The sequence below is a fragment of the Phalangium opilio genome, unplaced genomic scaffold, assembly GCF_054372755.1.
Source record: "Phalangium opilio isolate 3A_F unplaced genomic scaffold, DU_Popi_V2 ptg000046l_1, whole genome shotgun sequence".
Lineage (NCBI taxonomy): Eukaryota > Metazoa > Arthropoda > Arachnida > Opiliones > Phalangiidae > Phalangium > Phalangium opilio.
Window position 1 is genome coordinate 5,215,410 of NW_028324169.1, and position 12,557 is coordinate 5,227,966.

At 35.8% G+C, this 12,557-nt stretch overlaps 1 long non-coding RNA gene across 1 annotated transcript; it reads left to right on the plus strand.

Annotated features, from left to right (window-relative positions):
- The first annotated feature begins 3,508 nt into the window (after positions 1-3,508).
- LOC149676422 (uncharacterized) lies at positions 3,509-4,890 on the plus strand. Its single transcript, XR_016366755.1, has 3 exons — positions 3,509-3,705; positions 3,780-4,177; positions 4,274-4,890. It is a non-coding gene; the product is annotated as an uncharacterized LOC149676422 (long non-coding RNA).
- Positions 4,891-12,557: the final 7,667 nt, after the last annotated feature.

Below are 12,557 nucleotides of genomic sequence, written 5' to 3' on the forward strand. Positions count from 1 at the left end.
GAAAGGATTCTAACATCTCGGGTGTTCCCTCTTCGTTTAGTTTAGTAGAGAACGTATAGGATATAGAAATTGGTACGCGTTTTCCGTTATAGGTTTGCACCATTTGTGTTGTCGGATTAATGGAAGGTTGAGTAGGCCAATTGGCAAATACTACTTCAGGAAGTACATTGATTTGCGCTCCAGTATCTAGCTTGAATGTGACCTTGTTGCCATTCAAGGATATGTCTTGAAACCATTCAGTTTCATCTGTGATAGTATTAAGTTCGTCAACTTGTTTTATTTCGCCGATAAAGTAGACATCTGAGGTATTTTGAGCGGCGTTGTTGTCAGTAGAAGTAAGAGTATGTAGCTTACGACCAGATTTAGTAGTCTGGGGTTTATTCTGTTGTCTATGAGTGCCTTTTGTTTCGCAGTAGTTAGCCCAATGATTTTTCCCTCCACATTTAGCGCAAGTTTGCCCAAAAGCAGGACAAGTGTTTTTTCCAAACACATGGGAGAGTCCACAAAATTTGCAGGAAGGTTGCGAGGGAGTTTTAACGTGCTGTATGGAATTTCCATGTGCCGATCGCACAGGAGGTTGAAACTTGGGCTTTGACATAGGCTTAGTATTATTTTGCCTCCAATTCATAGCATGCAGATGCATCTTAGACTCACTCATTGCATCAGCATGGGCACGAGAGTGCTCAGCAGCTTTACAAGAACTTATCAGGTCTTGTAAATTAGTAGCTTTCTTTCCATATTCACGTAACAGTCTTTCCCTTAAGGGTCCATCACGGAGGCCTTGGACTATTTTATCGCGTAGGAGTCGATCTTGTAAGGCACCATAATTGCAATCTTCGACAGAGCATCGCAAACGAGCATAGTAATCTTCAAACTTCTCACCTTCTTTTTGTTTTAGTTCGAGAAAAACAAACGCTGCGTAGATTTCATTTTGATAATCGCTGTAGTGCGTGTCAAAGGCAGTAAGAATTTGAGTCAGGGAAACTTCAGTTGCAGGAGCAACAGGGTTTAGAGTAAAGCCCCGATATTGCTGTTTCAGAGTGTCGCCACAGACGTGACGAAATAATGCTGTTTTAGTAGCTTCCGATTCTTGATCATACTTTAAGGCTTGGAGATAATCTTGAAAATCTTGCTTCCAAAATCTCCACGATTCGGACGGGTTAGGGCCCGCCAGAAAAGGTTTAGTGTTGGGAGATTCGCTGCCATGTGACGACGTAGGAGCCAAAGCGCGAGCAAGAGATAGCGCGCGGTGGAGTTAAGCCTAGGCCTGACAACGCCCGAAAACACAAAAAGGAAAGCCTAAATAAAACACCGAGAGAGACCCGAAACGACAAAAAGGAAGAACGGGAAGACGGGGGTTCGTTATAGCTAATCTGACACCATGTTATGTTTATTGAGGGTTAGCAATTAAGAGTTTAGATTCGATAACTTTATAGAGCTACGAAATAACGTGACACGTTTTATGCTAGGTCATGGTCTGTCTCTTATTTATCTTGTTATGGTATAGGTAATCTTTAACATAGTAGCGACATCTTTTAGACGCTTATACAACTATTTATAAAATACATAAAATACATAACAGATGTTACAACTAGGTGGAACTATATTCGACAAAGCGCTGAAAATCATGGCATTGAAATCGTTGGAGTATCTTCAGACGGTGACAGTTCTTTATTGAAGATTATGCGGATGGTTGCATCTATACCATTACATAACGATGAGCGAGAGTGGTTTCAGGCAGACACACATCCAGATATTATTAGTGTCCAGGATATTATGCACATTGGAACAAAATTTAGAAATCGAATTTTGAAAAAGTCAATCTTTTGCCGTGTGGTAAACACATTATTTCAATGACTCACCTGACCACACTTTTGGAAACCACTCCAAAAGATTTACACGCGCTTTCCTATAGTGACTTGGAGCCGAAGGATAGAATGAACTTCTTGGCTTTGGAGAAAATATCGGACCCTAAAGATTCAAATCTGTTGAAAGAAATTGTTCCAGGCAGCGAAGGCACAGTTCAATACCTTGCGTTGATAAAAAGATCCCTAAGAACGTTTCTAGATAAAGGATTGAGACCTTCTCAAAGAGTATTTGATATCTGGTACGTTGTTTTCTTTGTGCGAATTTGGAGATCGTGGATTTTAAATCATTCAGACTATAACGTAACTGATAACTTTATCACCTACAACACATACTCTTGTATAGAGATTTATGCCCATTCTTTGATTTTGGTAATGGAGAAGCTTCGTGACACTGGAAACGAGGAATTATTCTTGCCTTGGCTATTTTCAAGCCAAACTTGCGAAAGTTTCTTCAGAGCCGCCAGATCGTTAACCAGTACGTTTTCTACGGTAGTTAATTTCAGTTTGTTAGATACGATTCACAGGCTGAAACGAATCCAACTTCAAAGTGATATTATCACTAAATGCAACGCCACCGATTCAGACTTCGATATCACATTTCCGAGAAATAACAACGTAATTAGCGATTCTTTCTCTGGAAAGATACCTAGTAGTAGAGAAATCGATGCCTTAGTTCTTAAAGCTAAAGAAGAAGCAATTGAAGATGCTACTAAACTCGGTATGCCTTCAACACCTTCAGACTTAAACTGTCAACTTACACCTATAAAGAAAACTATAGAAATTGAACATAATCATCAAACGAACTTGCACTATAACTCGGATACCGATATTGAACGAGATGATTTGGAGCTAAGCACGGCTTCACAGTCAGAGCAACAAGCAAAACTGGACATATCTACAGTAGGCCTACATGAAGATATTAGAGAAGATCTTTGCGTGCTGTTATCGGGTGGAGGTGCTGATCTCAAAGATTACTCGCTAGAACTAAACTGTAAGGATGGCGCTCTTCCAATAACCAGTCCATTTGTTCCATTAATAACGAAAAATGGACGGAAAATTGTGGTTCGAAAATCATCTCTCTGCTGGCTCTTAAGCAATACAGAAAATAAATTAAGTAGCGATCGACTCCGTAGAGTAGCTGAAAAAATCAACACTTCTCGAACATCTCATTTGCATGATATATCAAAATGTACTGTCAAAAAACAAGATACAATTAAAATAGGTGAATGGACCGTATTTAAAAAAAGCGAAGATTCCCAATTATTTATAGGGTTAGTCCTTGGATTTTCATACTTGACTGGAACTTGGAAAAATAGGGAATATTCGCTACCAGAAGCTCCAGTAGCTCCGACGTACAACAAAACTGACTCAAAGAAAACCCATAACGGCTTAGGTGTCTTATGCAATTGGTATTCATTAACCTCGAACTTTGAATTGGAACGTACGGAAATGCAATCAAACGGGTTTTATGATATAAAATTCTTTAAGTACACTATCCCGCGACCCGAGTTTCAAGATAACCGTCTATTTCTTTCTCAAGATGTAGGAAATAAAATTTTTACATCAACGAAAAAGACGGGGCGTACTATTAGCGTCGAAAAGATTAGCATCGAATGAGAATAGAGTCGAAAATTTTATGTTGGAGCAATAGCACCGAATGGAAGTGAATCGAAAATCTTAGCATCGAATAGAATAGTGTCGAAAGGAAAAGCATCGAGGGCGTCAAGCCTGCCATTGGAATAGTGTCGAAAATATTTTATAAAATTAGGATTAATGGCGAAAGGAATATCGTCGAATTTATGTGATTGAGATTAGTATCGAAAAGATTTGTATTTAAGTAAGCCAATACTTGACATTTGCTCATGAATGAAAAATAAGCTTTTACGACCACTCTCCGATTCAATTTTCCAGCGTAAAAATCCCCTCTGTGCAGGGTTTTAGAATACCTTGGGCCAATGTGTACCTCTTTGGTAGGATTTTAACACAACCAACACTTGATTCTGATTAATTAGACCACGGGGAGTTCGACAAAAATTGTGAAAATATTCTAAACCCTACGCAAGTTGGTCAAAAATGTTTTGGAAAATTTGAAAATTGCATATTATTATTGAGACCGTTGACCGCCTAAACGCGTTCTGCACGCAATCTTGAAAAATTACTAGGGGAAAAACATAATAACAAGGGCTCGCGACGGAAATATAGCTATGAAATTTTAAACACCGCTGAAAAATTTACAATTCTTATATCAGGATAGAAAAATATTTTGAAGAAAACTCCACTTTGAAAAGTAAACAATATTTTGGAGAGAGGTAATATTATTTCGAAACGTAAATGAAGATAACAATATTTTGGAAAAGGCATAATATTATTCGGAAAACTAACTCAATGTAAACATCCATATTTAGGAAAAGGCATAATATTATTTGGGAAATAAATGAAGATAATCAAAAATATTTTGGAAAAGGCGTAATATTGTTTCGAAATAAATGAAGATAAACCACAATATTTTGGAAAAGGCGTAATATTATTTCGAAATAAATGAAGATAAACCACAATATTTTGGAAAAGGCGTAATATTATTTGGGAAATATATGAAGATAAACAACAGTATTTTGGAAAAGGTGTAATATTATTTTGGAAACTAAATAAATGAATATATCAAATTTTTGGAAAAGGTATAACAATATTTGGGAAGTAATTGAAGAGAAACAACATAAAATTTTGGAAAAGGCGTAATATTATTTCAAAACGTACATGAAGATAAACAACAATATTTTGGAAAAGGCGTAACATAATTTGGGAAGCAAATTAAAGTAACCAATATTTTGGAAAAGGCGTAATATTATTAGGGAAATATATGAAGATAAACAACAATATTTTGCAAAAGGCGTATTATTATTTGGGAAATATATGAAGATAAACAACAATATTTTGGAAAAGGCGTAATATTATTTAGGAAGCTAAATAAATGAAATTATCAAATTTTGGAAAAGGTATAATATTATTTGGGAAATATATGAAGATAAACCACAATATTTTGGAAAAGGCGCAATATTATTTAGGAAACTAAATAAATGAGTATATCAAATTTTTGGAAAAGGTATAACAATATTTGGGAAGTAATTGAAGAGAAACAACATAAAATTTTGGAAAAGGCGTAATATTATTTCAAAACGTACATGAAGATAAACAACCATATTTTGGAAAAGGCGTAACATAATTTGGGAAGTAAATTAAGGTAAACAATATTTTGGAAAAGGCGTAATATTATTGGGAAAATATATGAAGATAAACAACAATATTTTGGAAAAGGTGTAATATTATTTTGGAAACTAAATAAATGAAATTATCAAATTTTGGAAAAGGTATAATATTATTTGGGAAATATATGAAGACAAACAACAATATTTTGGAAAAGGCGTAATATTGTTTAGGAAACTAAATAAATGAAAATATCAAATTTTGGAAAAGGTATAATATTATTTAGGAAACTAAATAAATGATAATATCAAATTTTGGAAAAGGTATAATATTATTTTGGAAGTAAATGAAGATCAAAAAAAATTTTGGAAAAGGCGTGATATTATTGCGAAACGTACATGAAGATAAACAACAATATTTTGGAATAGGCGAAACATAATTTGGGAAATAAATTAAGATAAACATCAATATTTTACAAAAGGCATAATATTGTTTGGGAAGTAATTGAAACATTTTTCTGAAATATTTTTCCAAAATAAAATTACACCTTTTTCAAAATTTTCTTGTTTATCTTCATTTACTTTTCGAAATAATATTACACCTTTGCAAAATTTTGTTGTTTATTTTCATTACCTTTCAAAATATTTTACGCAGGTGTTTAAAATTTCATAGATTTATTTCCGTCGCGAGTCTGTTGTTATTATGTTTACCCCCTAGAATTTTTCAAGATTGAGAGCAGAACGCGTTTAGGCGCTCAGCGGTCTTAACATGCAATTTTGAAATTTCAAAACGATTTTGATCAACTTTCGGCCAGTTTAGAATTTGTTCTCTTCGTTTTTCGAACTCCTCGTGGTCTAATTAATCAGAATGGAGTAAAATCCTACCAATTCTTGGTCTAATTACGTCACTTTTTAAGGTAATTTAGTCAAGCTTTCATTTGTTTAATGAGGACTCAACGTCATTATTGAGAATAAATAACTTGAACCTAACCTCACCTCATCTGAAACTAACCGAACCAAGCCTAACCTCAACCTAACCAAACCTAATAAGCCACTTACCCATCACAAGCTACGTTTCGACTATAATGACGTTCGACATAGTTCCGTGTCGACCGTATTCCGATTTTGTTATTTTCATCCTCATTCCATTCGATACTAATCAAATTTGTCAAAATGTGGTTCGCTGCTAATCCTAAGAAAGCGAATTTTTTCGACTTTAAGGACGTTCGATACAATTCCTTTCGACTCTAGGTTAAATTAGTAAATTGAAGGAGCAACTCTCTATTCGACATTAATCAATTCGATACTATTATGCGACCCCCTTTCAACATACATATCCGTACAGGGGTGGAAACGGTCGCTTTTCTCATAACACGCTGTGTGACCAAGAAAGCAGTTTTAAAATTCTTTATAATTTCCAAAAAATTAAATGTTTCGCTTTAAAGTAATACCAAGGTGTTTTAACATTCTAATGGCAATTGTAACACCTTGGTTTTGAAAGAAATTTTGCGGTTTCTAAAAAAAGCCACAATGCGAAAGAAAAGCAAATAAATTTGCCTTTTTGGAGTTTACAGTATAATTGTAATAATAGTGCTCAAACACAGGATTTCTCAAATGCATCCAAAAAAACAGAGTTGCTGTGAGAGAATGGGTCAAAACTGCCCAACAGCGGGTGAGCCGCGCAAATGAGATTGGGTGATATGGGGGGACACCTATCCGGCTTTCCAATTTGTATTTGTTTTCATTTTAATTTTTAATTTTAAGAATTTAACCTTTTTTTCCTCTCCATGTGACGCTTGCATTGGACGTTTCTGTGTGTCTGTAAACTCAGTTTCACATTCGCAGCAAATGTGGTCGCAATTTCCGCACCGCGTTATCAATTAACCAAAATTCGGAAAGTTTCGATTTCATTATGTTATATATCACACATTAGCATTATGATTTCTTCGGCTCGTAACACGCCAAATTTTGTTATCGTCTATCCCACGTACACATTGACTTCTAGAAACGCCACCTCGTACAATGTTCATCCTTATATTCCATAAGAAACAAATTATGACGAAAATTATACTTATAACTTTCAATTAAATACTTCTGTTCACACTAAACTCTTGCTACCCACATTGTTACCAATTTATTTCAATTCAAAAAAACTTATTGTCCTTTGGCTGGTTATTTCCCTCTGGTTAACCCCACAGTTCACGAGCCCCCGTGGCTTTCTCGCTATTTCGCGTACGTAAAACTCACGCCTGCATGGTCATTGTTCGCGTACGAAAATAAACTTGCACATGCATGAAAGGTAGTTCACGGTCACGAGCCTCTCTACGTTACGAAGATACGAACCCTTAGAGAGAACCAATTATCAGTGAGCTTTTTCGCTAAGCCAATTATCAACGAGCTTTTTGTGATAAGCCAATGAGAAAGCTTTATGTGGTACAAGACCGAATTTCAAGTCGGTCTGAATCTATAAAAGGCCAGGACGAACAATAGACTTGAGTCTTCAGTATTCTATATTTCTGACTTAGTGGCTAGCCCAGTCCGATCGCAGCCCGCTAAAAAGGAAGCCCCAGAGAAGTTAACTCCTGGATGAACGACTAAGTTGCTAACTTATGCCCGGTTAAATTACCCGCGAAAAGTGAAAGTCTTAATTCGTGCCAAGTATCCAGCTGCCATGATATGCCGTAGAAGTCCTGGACCTTGATATCTATCCTGCCGCCAAACTATGCCGTAGAAGTTCGTCAGTTCTCCCGCCAAAAGCGTGTACCGCCCGATGTCTATCGAAACCTACCACGTTACCATGAAACGTGTTGCAGGACCATCACCGATTTATTGTGACATCGTAAAACAATAGAAGTTCATCAGTCCACGCAATTAACGGAACTCAAAATGAGCTACACGCGAACTTCAATATAAACCGTGAGCCACGAAACTTTGCAAGTATCAATAGGGGTTAACCAGCCTTAAGTTAAGTTTAGAATTAAGTAAACCAATTCTTGCCATTAATATTTGAAGTGTTATACCCTTATGAGGTCATGATTAATTAAGCATTGATTAATAAATATATTTCCAAGGTTTAATCATGTTCCTGTTTATTTCATTTACCAATGTTGACATACTTATTCAAAATACAATTCCCTAGACAACCGTACCAAATTTAATATGTTATATCATATAGCCCCTGATTATTAATTATCATTATATAAAAAGAAGTTAAAAGTTGTCGCAAAATCTGTTACATTATCTTCTACTCCATTACCATCGTTATAAAATTTTACTCGGTGTATATCTAGGATTTCGATAAACGTCCTGGCTTTCAATGGCTGCTGGCCCATTGGGCCGAGTTCCATTAGACCGAATTTCCCATTAGACCAAATACTGCCAAAATGAGACTATCCCGTTTATTTCAACATCGACCAGAAGTGGTAATTATTAAATTAAAAATACGGTAAAACAGTCTGTAATAACCAGACTAGCTTAGGATCTTGGTAGTCTGTCGTCTTTCCCCTGTGGATGGTACACGAAAAACAAGTGTTCGAAATGCATTAAGGCATTAGCTCTGTGATTGAAAATACACAGGCGAAGTCATGGGTTTGTAGTAGCTTTCGTGGCTTTGAATCGGCGAAAAACCACTAAGAAAAGATTCGCTTCCACACCTTGATAGTACTGGGAAAGAAACAATATATTGGTCAACAAAGAATTCACACACCCCCAATTTGTGTTTAAATTTGATGGACAGCTGTATCGAAGCAAGATTATTGGAACGTCTATATAGTTGAAAAGTTTTCGTTAAATTATTGTGTTTCTTGGGTTTTGCGTGGTGGGATTGGTATTACGAAAAGCGGATAAGGCTTCATTTGAACCTATATTATAAATTTTAGAAAATGTGATACTTGTTGATGAGAAGGAATAGAGGCAATTTAAAATCTAGTTTGGAAATATAATAGGTTTTTGAAACGGTCGTTAGCTAGAATAATTAAACTCAGAAATGAGTTCGGATACGAGTTGCTAGTTTAGTCATGAATAAAATAATTTTTCCCGTGAATAGTGATTTTAGAAGCTGGCTTCTGCGCAGACTTTTAGAGAAATAAGAAAACTAGACTTAATTGCACGAAACTAGAAAATATTCGTGAGATAAGAGTTCTCTGAAAATTTCATAATTTAAATAGCGTGATGTACGACATCATATATTCTGATTGCTGTTTCTTCCCCTCTTTACGTGTAATTAAACCTCAACAATTCGAGTTCCAGTTTGGTATTGGGATTTTAGACAGTTGATTATAACAGTATCTAGCACCGTGATTGCCAAAACTAGAAAATGATGACTCCATGTAGAACTGTTCTATAAAATCCTTTGTTCGATTTGTGTCTAGAGATGAATTACGCGTAAATAGGTCGAAGTTTGCACTTTATATTTAAAGATATTCTCACGCAGGCGTGGCTCGAGAGTGTAATGTTAACTAGCCCTCCGTGTTTTTCACGCGACCTCGTTTTTGATGTGGAAAAAAATTCAAAGTGATTAATCCAGCACTAATTAAAACAATTCACTTGGTGAAACATGAATGAAACCGTGTATAATATTACTGTATTATGGCCCAAAGAAAAGGTAAGTTATACTTATCCGAAATTGAAAATTGTAAACAGCCCAAAATGTTTCATTTAATCCGGTGTATCATTTCTAGTTTCCAAATTACTTAATAAAAACTTTTAAAAGAGCAGAAATGACGATTATTGCGTGTTTGGTTCGTTTACAAAAACCGCCTTAAAGTCTGACAATAAAAATTTATAAAGAATAATAGCTACGCATTTATGCATATATTTATTGTAAGATTCTCAGTAAGTGTTAGAAACGAGTACAGTTATTAAAGACAGTGTCTAAACCATTTACCTGATTCGAGGTAGGTTTCAAGTGCTTCGGATTATGTAATTTTCTTGTTTTTTAACTTGTTTATAAAATAAACTACCGGAAATTTTATCCACAAATTAAGGATCCAGATTTAATTCTGTTTTTCAAAGCATTTAACGAAAAACACAGAAAGATATATCTAATAAAAAAAAGCACCCAATAAATACTCCTAATGAAAGTCCAATAATCAGGCCGAAACTAGTCGAGCCATTTTGACCAAAAATATAAAAAACCTACTTGTGCACTTGAGAAAATGCTTTTTATTTTATATTCATTAAACCCTTATGAAATATATCTACTTATAATGAACCAAAATTGTATGGCTGTAATTCGAATTCGGTTCAGTTTCGCAATAAAATCACCGACATCAAAATTCAAAGCATTTTATACTAATGGAACCTGGTTTCTAAAGACTTAAGTTGTAGAGTTGATGCACTTTCGGTAGAAGTTTTATTTTAAGATTAAATGCTTTTTCTAGAAACCATGGGATTATCCTTACGATTCCGCAATTCTAGTTTGGACTTTCATTTTTGAACACACGAAACGTCTCAGGTAAAGCATAGGCCGTCAAAGCGAATGAAGGAGGAGTACGAGTCTTAGCTATGGACCCAACCGAAGCCGTAATCTTAACAGTTTTTCTTGAGTACCAGAGGAAAACGATTACTTTTTATTCATATTTTGATTTCATTGTTATTTTCCAAAAGTCAGTTAAATATTATTGCTTCAGCCTATTTTCACTGTAGTGGGGAAGGATTGTAGAGTTAACCCATGGAACCTTTTACTCAAAAGACCTTGAATAGTTCTTGTTGGAGGCTTTGTGGTGACACGAACCCTCAGGGTCTTTTACTAACCCCTTTTTGGCCAAATGAACCTGTCTTTCTTAACCTGGCAAAAGATGCACTGTCGTAACTTGTATTCTGTAAATACCGCTCTTACAAATGGTCTAGAATTATCTTAAGAACCTTCATATTTAAGAATTGTGTAAATAATTGCACTGTGCGTATTTGAGCCGCCACATAGTCGCCAGATTTTTGCATTGCTTTAAGTGTTTGCAACGCCATCTCGATGCGGTCAAAAGTACGTTTCCCGCGTTCGCGAGCATATGGCTCGGGGCTACTCCTTCATACTCTCAGGGTATCTCTAGGAAAGCGCATTCCTAATTGTGTTCAATATTAAAGGTTCACCCCTACTATGGACACGGATGAATGGCTTGGAAATGTAAGATATTCACAATGAGCGCAAAAATATAGAATAAAGTTTGTAATAAAAATATCTCCGTTTCGATGAGTTTGACCACGTTTTGTGCGAATTCTACAGTTTCACTCCCTAGAAGAGGGTTTTCAGAAGAAATCGTTTACTTTATTTTGTCCGCGTGCTTATTGACAATCTGGACTATTGGCGTCCTTATTACGCTTGAACAGATGTCTTTATTGAAAATGTGTTACTGAGTAGAAAAAGAAGTAGGCTTCAAGTTATATAGTAGCAACAAGAAGCCGTTTGGCTAGACTAATACCTATGGTATGCAACAAAACCTCTTTATAAAAGATTCTTAAACGAGTTACAGAATTGCTTGAGCATTAAAAGATTAGCTATAGTCAATTTTGCTGTATATACTTATTTTTCAGTCTTCTCTAACTGGAGAAGTATGCTTTTGAGAAATTTTGATTTCCGAAACTTGGAACCAAACATTTTACCTTGACGACCGTTTCTCGACTTTCTGTACCATGCCAACTCCTAAACGTCTCGTTTCTGTCCCCGAAGATCCGTCTTTTTTAAGCGGCCCGGTTATCAATTGTTACAAGGTTTTAATAAAGGATAACCCTTTAATAGCATATTTAAGGTTATAGACATCTCGAAAGACGACTACTTTTCACCATCCACCGAGACTGGGGAGATTTGAGTTGAGGCAAGCTACTTCTGGGAGAGTTTAACCGGGTAAAACTCGCATGAAATGTTTCCAGAAAAGCAGGTTCTAAAAAATAGCGGCATGGTTTAAAACTGTTTTTTTTTTAGAAATAGTCGACGCTGTTTTGGGAAATAGCTGTGTTAAGTTATAGGTTTGAACAATTATTAGCCCTATAGTTGGCTTACCTATTCAGCATGCCCTAACCTTGCCTCATCTCACCTAATTTTTTTCCATTCTAAAACTATTGAACGAAAAATAATCATACCTACCCTAACGTTACCTGGACTATTACTATTGGGGTTAAAATAACCAAACATTACCTGAACTTATACTGTTGAGGCTCAAATAACTGAGCCATAATATTATTGGAGTTCAAATAACGAAACTAAACCACAAATTCAAACCTACACCCTCATCAACCACATCCTGGTGGTTCAGTACTTAGTGTTCTGATGTGAGGGTACACCACGTTTGCGAGAATCGCCGTATAATGAACTGCTTTCTAATTCGGGGAAACTGCGTTTTCGGGAAATCGCTATTTAGGGAACCACAGTTATGAGAACGGCTTTTATGGGGTACGCTCAAACGAAGGCTTCCCAATTTACCTTGGCAGTCTGGGAATCTAAATTGTCGCCAATCTAAGTACTAACGCCATAAGACTGAACGTGTTAAAAAACGCT